Source organism: Sphaerodactylus townsendi, linkage group LG08, assembly GCF_021028975.2.
Source record: "Sphaerodactylus townsendi isolate TG3544 linkage group LG08, MPM_Stown_v2.3, whole genome shotgun sequence".
NCBI classification, from domain to species: Eukaryota; Metazoa; Chordata; class Lepidosauria; order Squamata; family Sphaerodactylidae; genus Sphaerodactylus; species Sphaerodactylus townsendi.
In genome coordinates this window covers 14,145,296-14,159,853 of record NC_059432.1, presented here as the reverse complement: position 1 = coordinate 14,159,853, position 14,558 = coordinate 14,145,296, and positions in this window count along the sequence as shown.

Sequence of the window (14,558 nt, the reverse complement as noted above, 5' to 3'; positions counted from 1 at the left end):
GGGAGCCAATGAGGGCAATACAGGATAAGGGCAGCCCATTCACAACCATGGAAAGTATCTTGGAAGTTTTTTAAAAATACACTTCCCATATAGGAATATATTTTAATCAATTTAAGTGCAGACATTTTCTACCAGACAGTAGAGAAAAAAGTTTTTTTAAAAAATGTAAAACTAACATAACACCTGCTTAGAAGAATCATTCAGTTTTTGGGAAAAAGAACTCATTGAGGGATGAGGCAAGCTTCCTCAGATAGAACTGTATAACATGGACAGGTTCATGCATCTTTACTGAGTACCTGAATTTTACCCCGTCCAAATAAGCTTCATATCTGTCAAGTGTAGTATACGTCAAGTTTACAGCACCAGAAGATGTTCTGAGGTGGCTTCCCAACTAACATTAACAACCTCACTTCTTAAAATACTGACTTTCTTCTGAAAGGCTTACGTGACTGTGAGCAAAGAGAATATTATCTTCCACAAGTCTGACCTTATATCCAGGTTTGACATAGATTTGTACAGTCACCTTAAAAACTTCCCATCTTGAAAGCAATGCTCGGTTTTTTTTTCTCTGCCCAGAAAGACACATGGAGCCGCAGCTATTTAAACATTTATAAAACGGCATTGCAAAATATATGTCTACACAGACTGCTTTTTTGGCATGTAGGCATAATTAAAACGGCAGATGAATACATTAAATATTTAAGCCTTCATTTAGGAAAGTCTTAAAGAACTTCTTCCAAAACTGATAAAGACATGCTGGAGAGTCTTAACTTTACTAGCATTAAGTAAAAGGCAAAATCAAATGACCGGGCAGCAAGGTTCGGCAATAATTTCGCTTCATATTTTTGAATTTTTTAAGCAATTGATTTGGATTATTATGTTGGTCTGTTTGTATTATACCCACATGCTGTATGGTTTTCATGTTTTATTAGAACAGTATCTAAACTGCAATGGATGTCACATGGATAAAAGGTAACTGATAAGTGTAGTAAATGCATATATACAAAAATGTGTACATATTGCTACCTCATGAACATACAATTCATGTTAAAGAGTTGTACTTCTTAATTGGTACAAAAGCAGAACATGATGCAAAAATGAGCACAGGTTAGACTTGTGTAAAATCAATTCCAAACAAGGACTGGATTGTCAAAATAGCAAAGACAAGAAATCCAAACTTGTCCTTACCTGACACATTGAGTTCTTAAGCATCTAAAATCTATCCTAGGCTGTTTCTGCACGGGCGGAATACAGTGCCCCAGGGACGGCAAAAACGCCATCCCTGGGGAGGCTTTCACACAGCAGGCACTGCTTCAATGCAGCAGCGCTGTGCTCGCGCCACCCAAGCGGCATGGAACCACCACTTTTGAACCTCCATGAGCAGGGTTTTTCAAAAGTAACGCCTTCCACCCGCTGCCGTGCGAACGGCAGTGGATGGAAGGCGGTGTTTCCCTCCTGCCTTCCCCAACCGGTTTACCTGCTCCTGCTGGCTTCCATCGCGTTGTGGAGGTCAGGGGACACGCCCCCTGGCCTCCGTCTCCAGAGCTGTCGCTCTGGCCAGGGGTGTGTCCCCTGGCCTCCACAATGTGACGGCAGCCAGCAGGAGAAGGTAAGCCGGTCGGGGAAGACACAGCCTGTGCAATGTCAGGCTCTCAAATGTGGAAATAACAGAGACTGTAAGAAAGTCTTAAAGCAGTTTATTTCTACAACGCGTAGAGTAACAGAGAAAGCTGAATCTAAGCTCTCCCGCTTAGATCCGCCGATTATATCCTTCAATCCCCACCCCATTTGATTCCCACCAAATGTGGTTCACAAAGTGTTTAACATTTGCACTACAGAGCTTCAAGAAACCTGGGAACGTTCGCACCTTCCTGCAGGAGGGCTGGCGCCAGGGAATTGCCAGGGAGGGGAGAGGGAAACAGGAAAGCATTTACAGGAAACATTTGCAATTCCTACACAGCAAGACATCTAAGCATGGACCTGACAGTGCTAAGGCTGCGCCTTCACCTGCGCCCCTACCAGGACCGTCTGTGCAAACACTCCCGGGAGGGTGCATTGGCATAATTTATGCCAATGCACCCCTGCTCAGTGCCCGTGTGGAAAGGGCCCTAGATTCCACCACACTTTAGCATGGAGAGGAACTGTGGCTCTGGGGCAGAACTTCTGCTTTGCACGCAGAAGGTTCCAGGTTCAATCCCCAGCATTCTCTTGTTTAAAAGATGAAGTAGTAAGTGTTGTGAAATACCATTAAGTAAGACCCTGGGGAGCTGCTACCAGGTGCAGTAGACAATACTGATCTTGACACACCAAGGGGCTGTCTGAGCAGAAGGCAACTTCTTGTGTTCAGGTGCTCATAGTCAAGCAGCGAGAACCCCCAAAAGGCTAGGCAGATGAAGCCATGTGTAGAAACATGCAGGGGTGGCCCATTCATTAGGCACACCTGGGCCTTGTGCAGCAACCCACGAAGGACTGCCAACCAGTCCTATCAACACCTGACCTGCCCACAGAGTAGGGGGTCTACTCCGAATAATACGACCGAATAATACGAAACAATTGTGCTGGGCGAGTTGCAATAGTCTAACCTGGAGGTGAGCGTTTACGGCCCTGGCCCCTGCCTGGTGGAATGCTCTCCCTCCAGCTGTCCGGGCCCTGCGGGACCTTAACAAGTTCCGCAGGGCCTGCAAGACTGAGTTATTCCGCTGGGCCTTTGGGGAGACCAGCTGCTGATAAGGTGCCTGGAAACAACCTAAGGCCCGCTGTTCCCTCTTGGAGGAGTTTTTAATAGTTGGATGCCATCTGTATTTTAATTGGTTTATGGAAATTGAACGCTGCTTTTAACTTTATATGTATTTTATGTATCCACTTGCTCTGTCATTGTTGTAAACCACCCTGAGCCCTCCGGGGGAGGGCAGTATATAAATGGAACAATAAAAATAAATAAATAAATAAATAAATAAATAAATAAATAAATAAATAAATAAATAAATAAATAAATAAATAAATATGTGGCAGCCATGACAGTTGCCTTTGTCCTCATTGGGCAGCCCATTGGGTGCCTGCTGCTTATCTTCCTCTGCCAAGGCACCCTCCATCCCTTGCAGTGAGAACATCGGTGATGGGGCAAGGGTAGAAAACAGCTTTCCATTGCCATAGGGTACAGGTGGAGTAGGGACGCCAGCTTCCAGGTGGGATTCTTTGGAACTACAATGGATCACCACACTTCGGAGGTCAGTTCCCCTGGATAAAATGGCTGCTTTGGAAGGTAGACTGTGTGGCATTACACCCCACCAATGTCCTCCCCAGGCTCCATCCCCAAATCTCCATGGGTTTCCCCACCTGGATCTGGCAAACCTACTCCCATCCCTTGCCAATGGGCAGGCTCAATTGAGTTGTTCCATGCAGCTATCCATAGGGGAACTCCATAGAGAAGTTTCTGAACTACCTTGGAGTTGAAAACCTTTAGAGCTGTGGGGACATATCCCCTTCCCCTGGAATGAATAAAAACTTATCACCGCTGAAGCAGTGTGATAGCTTCCTTTTATAGCAGTGCCTCTGTGTCTGGCCCAAGTGGCTTTGTGATGAAAGGTTAAGCCTAAATATTTAAAGGACTTGGAGTGTTCAACCTTAATCCCATTGATAAGCCATCTGGAAGGCTTAAATACATTGGAAAAAATGACAATTTTTGATTTTTCTGGATTTAAGGATAGGAAGTTAGATGTACAGTACTCCATAGTTTTTCTAAAAAGCCTTTTAAGACCCACTGGAGACCTAGAGATCAGTATCACGTCATCAGCGTAAAGTAGGAGTGGTATGGGTTTGTTTGAAAGAACCGGGCTATGTGAGTTAACATCTGACAATGTGTGTACCAGATCATTCATAAATAGGTTAAACAAGACTGGAGCCAATACACAGCCCTGCCTAACACCTTTCACAACGGGAATCCTTGGGATTATGTCTCCAGAGCTTGTACATTTTATCTGGCAGGTTGTGTTTGAGTAGGGAGATTTGATAAGTAATAACAATCTAAGATCGATTCCCATCTCTGCTAGCTTAAGCCATAGCAACTCTGTAACAACTGAGACAAAGGCACTTTTCAGGTCCAAAAAGGCTGCAAAGATCTTAGATCGCGATGGGCAGGCTCCTAAGTGTGTGTAGGGGGTGAAGAATGGGTGACCATCTCCCACCTCCCCATAGAACAGGATTGTAAGGGGAGCAGCTAGGTATTTTGACACTGAGAGTTCCCAAAAAGGCCTGTAACACAAGAAAATGGCTACTGTTGAGTCAGATCACTGGTTCCATTAGCCCTCTGTCTATTCTGACTGGTAACATCTGTCCAATGCCTCCATTGTTTCACAGGCCCACTTTAACCTTTAACCAGCGGTGCCAGGGACTGAATGTAGGAAAATATAGCATGAGTTTTATTATGGAACACATGAAGATGCCTCACACTGAATCAGACCAGTGGACCATTGGAGTCAGTATTGAAGGAGAAGAAGAGTTTGGATTTATACCCCACCCCACCTTTCTGGGAGCAGCAGTGGCGAAGAAGGTTAAGAGCTCGTGTATCTAATCTGGAGGAACCGGGTTTGATTCCCTTTGATTGCTGTAGTCTATAGTTGTCCTGTGTTTGACTACAGCAATCAAAGGGAACAAAGACCAGGATACTTCTATTCAGATCTATCCACCTATTGACCTTGCTATCTTCATTATTACTCCCATGCTACAGACTTCTCTGTGACTCACATGCCAGGCTACTCTATTCAGATAGCCTCACCTTTTGACCTCACAATATATATACTCCACTTGCTTTCCATTCCTACCATCAGATCCTCTGAAGATGCCAGCCACAGATGCAGGCGAAACGTCAGGACAGAATGCTGCTAGAACACGGCCATACAGCCCGGAAACCACACAGCACCCCAGTGATTCCGGCCGTGAAAGCCTTCGACAATACAGAGAGAGCAGATTTTTGTACAGACCTGGATTGCAGGCATCCTGAATCGGCGGCACCACAAAAGGCAGAGGATAGCCATCGTCTTCATATCTGCCTTCTAGCTCCCTAGAAGCATTGCGTGGCCACGGACGGAATGCTGGAGTCAATGGATGTTGATGGGATCCAGCCGCTGAGCTCTTATCTACCGCGCTAAAAATGGTACCCATCTGCCTTTGGAATCAGTAAATGCAAACGATTCCCTTTATTTTGTTTTGGAAACAAAAGAGGGGAGGGTTGTTAAAGAGAATTGTTGTACAGCTGGGCTTTTTTTCCCTACTTTGTAGGTGGTGGTTCCATTCAAAGCCGCCATTGGCTTTGTTCTCAGCTGCCGAAAACACAGCATAAGGAGGCAGAACAATTAAGACTTCTAAATGTTTAATTACAGTCCTATTTCCTCCCTCCCTCCCTTCTATTCCCTTTCAGCTGTGTCTTTACAACAGAATTGCATCCACTACCTGTGTTTAAATGTATCCATTTGATGCTTATTATGTGCATAAGCGCCCAGGTGGGGACTTTTCTAGTTCAGGCAACATAATAAAGGCACAGAGTCTGTGTGTGAACAGGTTACTGTGCTGGTATCCAAGAAGTGGGGGAGTTTTTTTGTTTGTTTTGAAAAGAAATGAAGTGGCCAGCAGATGGAGGTTTATTAAACGGTCCTAATCCCCTTTAATTTGCATATGTACAGGTCTCGCAGATGGGCTTTGCCCAAAGCATTTTAAAAAATAATCAAAGCCGCCAAATGCGTCTTGTCTTTTTCTCCAGGTTGCTTTTAAATGATCATTTACTGCAAAACAAAAAATCATAATTGTAGCGGCTGGGATTCATGTGCAATCGTGGCCCATATGTTATCAGGGGGATTAATGCCCAGTTTGTGTTTATTTGTTTAGATATTCATATCTACTTTTCTCCACAATGGAGATCCAAGGCCGCTTGTGGCATCTTTCCCCTTCTCCATTTTATTTTTTCCAAACAACCGCTCAGTTCCTTAAGAAGAGGTGTCTATGCATTAGCAGGAGGGGAAGGCTATTTTTAGAATAATGTCCCCATGGGCCTTGTTGCTTCAAGGTTGCTTGAGGAATCCATGCTGAGATAGGAAAGGCGAGACCAGCATTCTAGATATCTGTGTGACTATGGGATGGAGAGAGACAGGCTTAGAGGACATCTTGCTCTCATAGTGTTAAGGTTACTAATTCCGAGTTGGGAAACTTTTGGTGATTTTGGCGGTAGTGCCTGGAGAGGATAGGGCAGTGGTGGCGAACCTATGGCACTCCAGATGTTCATGGACTACAATTCTCACCAGCCCCTGCCAGCATGGGTGGCAACCATACATGGCGGCTGGGGTGGGGTGGGGGGCTGGGGCTGGGGGGCAACCAGAAGGAAGGCACTAAGAATAGTATCCTGGGTAACAAAGAATCAGCAGCAGAACAGAAAAGAGAAATAACAAGAGAAATATGAGTCAAAGGAGGGCCGAATCCTTGAACAGAGTGAAAGATTTTTAGCTGACCGAACTGTTGCTAACCTTGGGCTGAGGACTTCCTGGAGATTTGGGGGTGGAGCCTGGGAAATGCTGCATTTGAGAAAGGAGAGACCATGGAGTCCACTCTCCAAAGCAGACATTTTCCTCAGGGGAACTGGTCACTAGGTTGCCAACCCTAGTTGACTGACAGAAGGAGTTGGAGGCGCAATACCAGCGCACTAGAGGGAGAGTCTGATTTGATCAGAGACTGAGACAAAGAAGAGAGAAGAATCAAAGTAATATTGTCAGATAGAAACAGAAGAAACTGCCTCATGTCGAGTCAGACAATTGGTCCATGTACCCAATTGTTACCCGAGTTAGTCTGGTGTGTTCTCTTTTAGTTTGGGGAAGTAGAAGGGAATAGACCTTGCAATGCAAGATGCTGGGCAGGGAGGTCTACACCAGTGTCCACAGAGTCCAGAGCCCCTTAGAAATCCACACAAAAACCAATATTTAGAAGTTTGCAATTTTATTAAAGAATTAAAAATGATAAAAAAATACATACAATTCTGAGACCCTGCATGGTGTAAGGTGGATTTTAATCTGGAGAACAGGGTTTGATTCCCCACTCCTCCACCTGAGAAGCAGGGTCTTATCTGGTGAACCAGATGTGTTTCTGCACTTCTACAATCCTGCTAGGTGACCTTGGGCTAGTCACAGTTCTTCAGAACTCTCTCAGCCCCACCTACCTTACAAGATGTCTATTGTGGGGGTAAGAAGGGAAAGGAACTTGTAAGCCACCTTGAGTCTCCTTACAGGAGAGAAAAGTGGGATATAAATTCAAACTCCTCCTCCTCCTCCTCCTCCTCTTCTTCTTCTTCTTCTTCTTCTTCTTCTTCTTCTTCTTCTTCTTCTTCTTCTTCTTCTTCTTCTTCTTCTTCTTCTTCTTCTTCTTCTTCTTCTTCTTCTTCTTCTTCTTCTTCTTCTTCTTCTTCTTCTTCTTCTGTACCCAGAGAGTTTTAAGAAGCCTGGGATATAGTAAGAGATGAATGATAGATAGGAATAGGAAAGAGCATTGAGAGGAAAGTGATAGTAACAGATCTAGGAGAAGTCCAAAGAAGCGAGATCCAGTACCAGCACTGTTTGCAGGAAAACAACGTTAGGAGCAATGAAGCAAGGTCCAAGGGCGGAACAAGATCCAAAGGCAAGTTGTGTTTGGTTGGAAGGGGCTGCTTTCCAGAAATAAGACAGGGTTTTATTCTCAGGCAGGGAAAAGGCTACGGAAAAAGGCTTGTTTTGGTTTAGGCTGCACTGATGATATTAGGATCAGGGGCGTTCAAAGTCAGAATGAGCCTGGAGTGTTAAACAAAGAAACTCTGGAAGGTTGACATCTCTTTAATAGGGTGCTGTGTGGTTTCGCCTGCATCTGTGGCTGGCATCTTCAGAGGATCTGAGTTGGGAAACCACTCAGATGCCAACCACAGATGCAGGCGAAATGTCAGGAGAGAATGCTGCTAGAACTCGGCCATACAGCCCGGAAACCACACAGCATCCCAGTGATTCCGGCCATGAAAGCCTTCGACAATACATCTCTTTAATAGTTGGACAGGAGGTTTAACATTTGGGGAAGAGGATTCAAATGATCTATTGGTTTTCTGGTAGACTCAGGGCATGAGGCATTTGCATGTTCTTCATGAGGTTGAGGACAGATGTGTCTTTACTGCACTGTGGCTATCCGGATCTGAGTGGCTGAGCCTTCAGGGAAGGCACTGTCTACTAATATGCATTCTTGATTTGGGAGGATGAAACATGAGTCAGGCAAACTCCTAGTATCAAAGTCCACAAATCAATCTAGGTCACCATCTTAATCTGGGCTATCTATGATACCAAGGCACAACTGGTAGGACATTTTAGCAAATGGCCCCCTCTGTCTCACTGTGGGCCTGCATGCTAACACGGTAAGTTCTAATGAGCCTAGAAGTGGCTCTCTTGGATCGCAAGCAAGGAAGGAATCTTCTTGCCATTTATGTCTTGAGGTCCCTTATTACATTTTGAACCTTCTGTTTTCTTGCTACAGGGAGCTACACTTGGAAGTCCCATCTTGTCTATGTCTAGCAGGATTTTTGAAAGATTGGTGAAATTCTTTCTCAAGTCAGACTTAATAGGACAATCATAAAAGATGTATTTTACTGCTAATCCGGCCCTGGTATAATAGCTCAGGCTAGTCTGATCTCATCAAAGACGCTAAACTGGGATGGCCATTGCTGGCCTCCAAGGTGTTATGGATTCAGATCTAACTGTTGTCTTGCCATGTTTATGGACTGATGTTCTGGTAAGTAGCCCTAGAAGCCATGAGTGGGCTAAAAGGTATGATACAAATGTTTCTCCAAATTGTAATTTGATCTCAGGCCTTGGAAATACCCTATTGAGCATTTTGATGTGAAGATGGTTGTCACATCTGAGTTCAGCACGAGGCAATGGACCTTGGGACGTGGTTTCCATTCAAACGCATCACGCTCATCTTAAAAGAAGCAACTGCACTAACGAGACAATCCAAAAGAATGTCTTTGTACCTCTTGTTCCCATCATTGACAGCTGTGGAGCTCCCCTGGTTGCCGTGTTTAAGAAAGACTTGGAGATCGCATTTGAAATAGATGCTTCATAGACTATGCTATTCTGTGAATTCTGATTAAGGCCGACAGATGAACATTCAACTTTGGGGGGAAGATAATCTGCAAGTTAGGAAAGTCATTGAGGACACTTGATTCTTTCAGAAGATTTGTTGTGAGACCTTTTTGGTTTCAGTTCATCCCCTGCTTATCAGTATTAAGCCACTGGCTGCCAAGACAGAATTCAGCTCTAAGATCTACAGAACAAGCGGTCAGCTGGCATTTTCAGCCAGCTCAAGGAACCATTGGTTAGAGATTGGAGGCGTGGCATAGAAGGCTAATATCCAATCATAGGTAGCCATTGTCTCTACTAAAAGTGTGAGGGACATGTTTGAGCTTCAGGGTTGGTTCCAGGTTTTGGTGGCCCTGGGCAGGGAATTCCCAGGACACCCATCCACCATCAGCTCCTCTACCCATACTCCCCTTACCTCCCACCCACCTGTATGCCCCATACCTGCCTGTAGGTCCTTTTCTTGCCCACATGCACAGCCAATTCTTCTTCTTCTTCTTCAAAAGTTATCACAAGGCAGAAGCAAATTAAACCACAACTATTGGCAAGTTGAATAGGACAGTGGCGTAGGAGGTTAAGAGCTCATGTATCTAATCTGGAGGAACCGGGTTTGATTCCCAGCTCTGCCGCCTGAGCTGTGGAGGCTTATCTGGGGAATTCAGATTAGTCTGTACACTCCCACACACGCCAGCTGGGTGACCTTGGGCTAGTCACAGCTTCTCGGAGCTCTCTCAGCCCCACCCACCACACAGGGTGTTTGTTGTGAGGGGGGAAGGGCAAGGAGATTGTAAGCCCCTTTGAGTCTCCTGCAGGAGAGAAAGGGGGGATATAAATCTAAACTCCTCCTCCTCCTCCTCCTCCTCCTCCTCCTCCTCCTCCTCTTCTTCTTCTTCTTCTTCTTCTTCTTCTTCTTCTTCTTCTTCTTCTTCTTCTTCAATTCTCACAACTCCCTGACCACTTGCAGCTCTTCCCTAGTGGCAATGACCATGTATGCGGCTGGGAGTTAGGTAACAGAGTGGGGGGGGGGCAATGGACTGCAATGGCCCTGCCCCGAGCCCTGGGCACTGCCAACCCTGGGCACTGCCAACTGCCCACTTTGAGGTATGATAGACCCATCGAGATTGCTTGCTTTTCGTAGGCACAATAACATTGGGTCCCTTTGTCATGCCACTGTCCTATTCAACTTGCCAATAGTTGTGGTTTAATTTGCTTCTGCCTTGTGATAACTTTTGAAGAAGAAGAAGAAGAAGAAGAAGAAGAAGAAGAAGAAGAAGAAGAAGGAGGAGGAGGAGGAGGAGGAGGAGGAGGAGGAGGAGGAGGAGAAGGAGAGTTGGTTTTTATACCCTGCTTTTCTCCACTTCAAGAAGTCTCAACATGGTTTTCAATCACCTTCCCCCGCTCCCCCAACAACAGACACATTGTGAGGTAGGTAGGGCTGAAAGAGTCCTGACTCCTGAGAGAACCATGACTGGCCCAAAATCATCTAATAGGTTTCATGTGGAGGAGCAGGGAATTGAACCTGGTTCTCCAGATTAGGCTGCTCTTAACCACTTTGCCACGCTGGCTCTGCACAGCCTCTGCACGACAAATAAAATCCATTCACCATGGGTGGTCAGGTCCATGAATTAAACCTCTAATTTAATTCTTCCGAAGTTCTTCAAAAGGACTATCTTGTGCCAGAGCTTCAATTTTTTATTATTATTTTCATTTATATTCCACCTTTCTCACCCAGAGGGATCCAAAGAGCTTACATCATTCCCTTTTCCGCTGTGTGAGGTAGGTTAGGCTGAGCAAATGTTATTGGCCCAAGGTCACCGTGAGCTCCCATGGCAGAGAGGGGGTTTGAACTTTGGTCTCCCAGATGCTAGTCCAGGGATCTGCAACCTGCAGCTCTCCAGATGTTCACGGACTACAATTCCCATCAGCCCCTGCCAGCATGGCCAATTGGCCCTATCTGAAACCCCGGACACTGCCAACTGCCCACTTTGAGGTATGACAGACCCATTGAGATTGCTTGCTTTTGGTAGCCACAATAACATTGTGCCAATTGGCCATGCTGGCAGGGGCTGATGGGAATTGTAGTCTGTGAACATCTGGAGAGCTGCAGGTTGCAGACCCCTGTGCTAGTCTGACATTGTAACTACCACACCACACTACCTTTCATACGGAGTTCCTTGGGACTGCAGGGATCTGAACTTTTGTGTGTAGCTTTGTATTGTGCTGATATTTTTCCCTTTCCATATTTGAAGAAGAAGGATAATTAATCCCCAGCAGACCGTTGCAGCTCTAGGAGATGCTGTTGTGATTCCCTGAAGGCTTTTGTGCAGGCTACAAAAGCCACATTTCAACCAAAAATGGTACTTAAGAAGCCATGTGGAAAACAGGCGACTTCTCAGTCCATTTATCAAAGCGCTCGAAGCTTTTCTTTTTTGAAGCTGATGGAACAATAAATACAGAGGAAAGAAAATTTATCTTGATTCTAGGCATTTTAATAAATAACATGTATTAACAACAACAACAACAACAACAACAACAAAGAGAAAAGAGTCGATATGGGGGTACATTGGCTTGCAACCACTGTTTTAGTTGCAGTTTGTCAAGATTTCATTTCCTTGGTTGAAACATAATGAAACCTTTGGAAATTTACAAAGTCGGGGGCTGTAATTTGTATTGCTCTGAGTCAAACATAAGCCTCACCTTTGACAGTCTGTAAGGATGGTTTTGAGAAAAAGCCAGTGCCAGATATGAATAATGAATGACATGGAAGGAGTTGTTCATCATTCTCTACAGCAATCTGTTCTAAGCAACACCACAGTAAGGATAGGCTGGTCTAGGTCCATGAGCACAAGATAGCTACCACCTGCTTTCCGTGTGGCCATCAACAGAGATCCCTATATACCTTAGATTGCAAGACCCCCATCAGCAGGAGAGTGTCCTATTATTATTATTATTATTATTATTATTATTATTATTATTATTATTATTATTATTATTATTATTATTATTATTATTATTATTATTATTATTATTATTATTATTATTATTATTATTATTATACACATTACAGCACAGCACAAGTGTCTGGAATTCATCTCTGAATATCGAGTCCTTCCCAAGGACCTAGGATATTAGAGGTATTTGCGTAGAATATGTGCATTATTATTATTATTGTTGTTGTTTTGTTGTTGTTGTTGTTGTTGTTGTTGTTGTTGATTAGATTTAATATACCGCCCTATCCCCAAAGGGCTCAGGGCAGTGAACAATATAAAATATTATATATTAAAAAACATATATACAATTTAAAACAGTTACATTCTAAAACCATGTCCCACGAACCCATATACAACCCTCCCCAGAAAGGAATAATGGGTCCCGATGATATTAGGGACCCCTGTAATCAGAGGGGGGGGGGGCAGAGGCACCATCAGCGGCTGGTCTCTCCAAAGGCCCGGTGGAACAACTCGGTCTTACAGGCCCTGCGGAACTCCCCAACTAGCAAGGCCCGGACAGCTGGTGGTAGAGTGTTCCACCAGGCCAGAGCCAGAGCCGTAAAGGCCCTGGCCTGAGTGGAGGCCAGCCGCGTCATTGACTTTGGAGTCCCTACCCCAATGCTGTTCAGCCAGTTGGTGGATATGATGACTCACTCAGTCAATTATTAAGTCAGTTCTGATTCATGCTGAAAAGTATGTCAGAACATTGCTGTTGTCAGTAGCACTGGCCTCAGTTTGCTGCCAGTACGTCTCCCCCACCACCACTGCCACCCACCTGCAATTCTAAATGTACCCCAACCACTTTCCCTGCGAACACCTAACACCATGCAAAAGGTCCCAGGTTTGATCCCTGGCTGAAGATCTAGAAGTAGGTCATGTGAAAGACTTCTCCTGGAAACCATCTGCCAGCCTCAGTAGACAATAAGGACTTTACGTGAAGAAGAGTTGGTTTTTATATGCTGCTATTTTCTACTGTAAGGAACCACAAAGCAGTTTACAATCACTTTCCCTCCCTCCAACAGGCACCTTGTGATGAAGGGGGGAGCTGAGAGAGTTCTGAGAGAACTGTGACTAAGCCGTGATTGTGCACTCATTAATGGGGAGGAGTGGGGAATCAAACCTGGTCCTCCAAATTAAAGTCTGCTGCTCTTAACCATTACACCATGCTGCTGCTCTCTCTCTTTCTCTCTCCCTCTCTAGCTTCCTTATTGATTAATTGTGTCTGCCTACCCAGAGGTGGGATCCAGCAGGTTCTCACCAGTTCCCGAGAGTGGGATACTAATTATTTGTGTGTACCGAGAGGGGGTTGCTAATTGGGTCTGCTTTTCCACCTCCACGCCCTCGCCTCCCCGAGTGGCATCCTGCGTGAAGGTTCCATATAGCAATTGCGACTAATAATGTAACTCCCTGAACTGGGTTAATCCCTTTCAGGTACTGCAATTCATTGATTCTCAGCCTGTCGTACCTTTTATCTCACCAGTCTCTAGCAAAGAACCTGTGTGTTTCACCATTGCTGTGTTCAGATTTGTGAGTTGGGTCATTTTCTATAATGTGATGATGATTTAGAAATGACCTGGTGCAAAAACAATGTTTGGGGTCGTGGTGGGGTGGCTGCCCGTGGGGGGGGCATCCAACTCAGGTTTTGCCCAGGGCTCAGCTTTGCCTAGGTACGCCTCTGCCCCGTTTGCTGAGGGGGGGCTGGCGAGGGAACCTGTTACTAAAATTTTTGGATCCCACCACTGTGCCATTGGGGAGACCTGGAAATAGGATCTGATCCAATATGAGGCTGCTCTGTAGGTTCATGTATGGTCAAGGTGTGACTTTGATGTAAAGTGAAGTACTGGTTGCAAGGGAGAGTTATGGCACCTGGATTCAGACAATGCAAACAACAAACTGTTCCAGGCAAAATATATCCTAAACAGTCAAGAATATGGATAACATAGGTAGAAGATGATGCAGTAAAAAGCAAGATAATAGCTCCAGTAAACACTGCCATAAACTACAATCTTATTCTGTTATAAAAACACCCTGAACTGTTCCATTTTACTATAGTTCTAATCCCTTCATGGGAATGGCTTCCTGAATTTTTTTGTTCTGTACATTCCTCAGCCAGGTTGTTCCCCAAGGTGGGAACTTCACAGGAAATGCATGTGAATAGTCAACAGCTTATCTTACCCATTTGTAGGGTGGAAACTTCAAAAGGCTTTGTTCAGGTAAGGGAAGTTGCCGCAGTGGAACATAGCAGGAGAGACGATCCTGCAGATATATGGTTCTGAGGCCATTAAGAGTTTCATAGGCAATAACCAGTCCCTTGAATTGGTAACTGGTTGGTAACCAATGGAACAATTGTGTCTGCATGCTTCACCTAGCCTCAAACAATAACCTGGCTGAGATGTTCAGTACCATCAGGAATTTCCAAGCTGACTTTAACAGCAGGCCC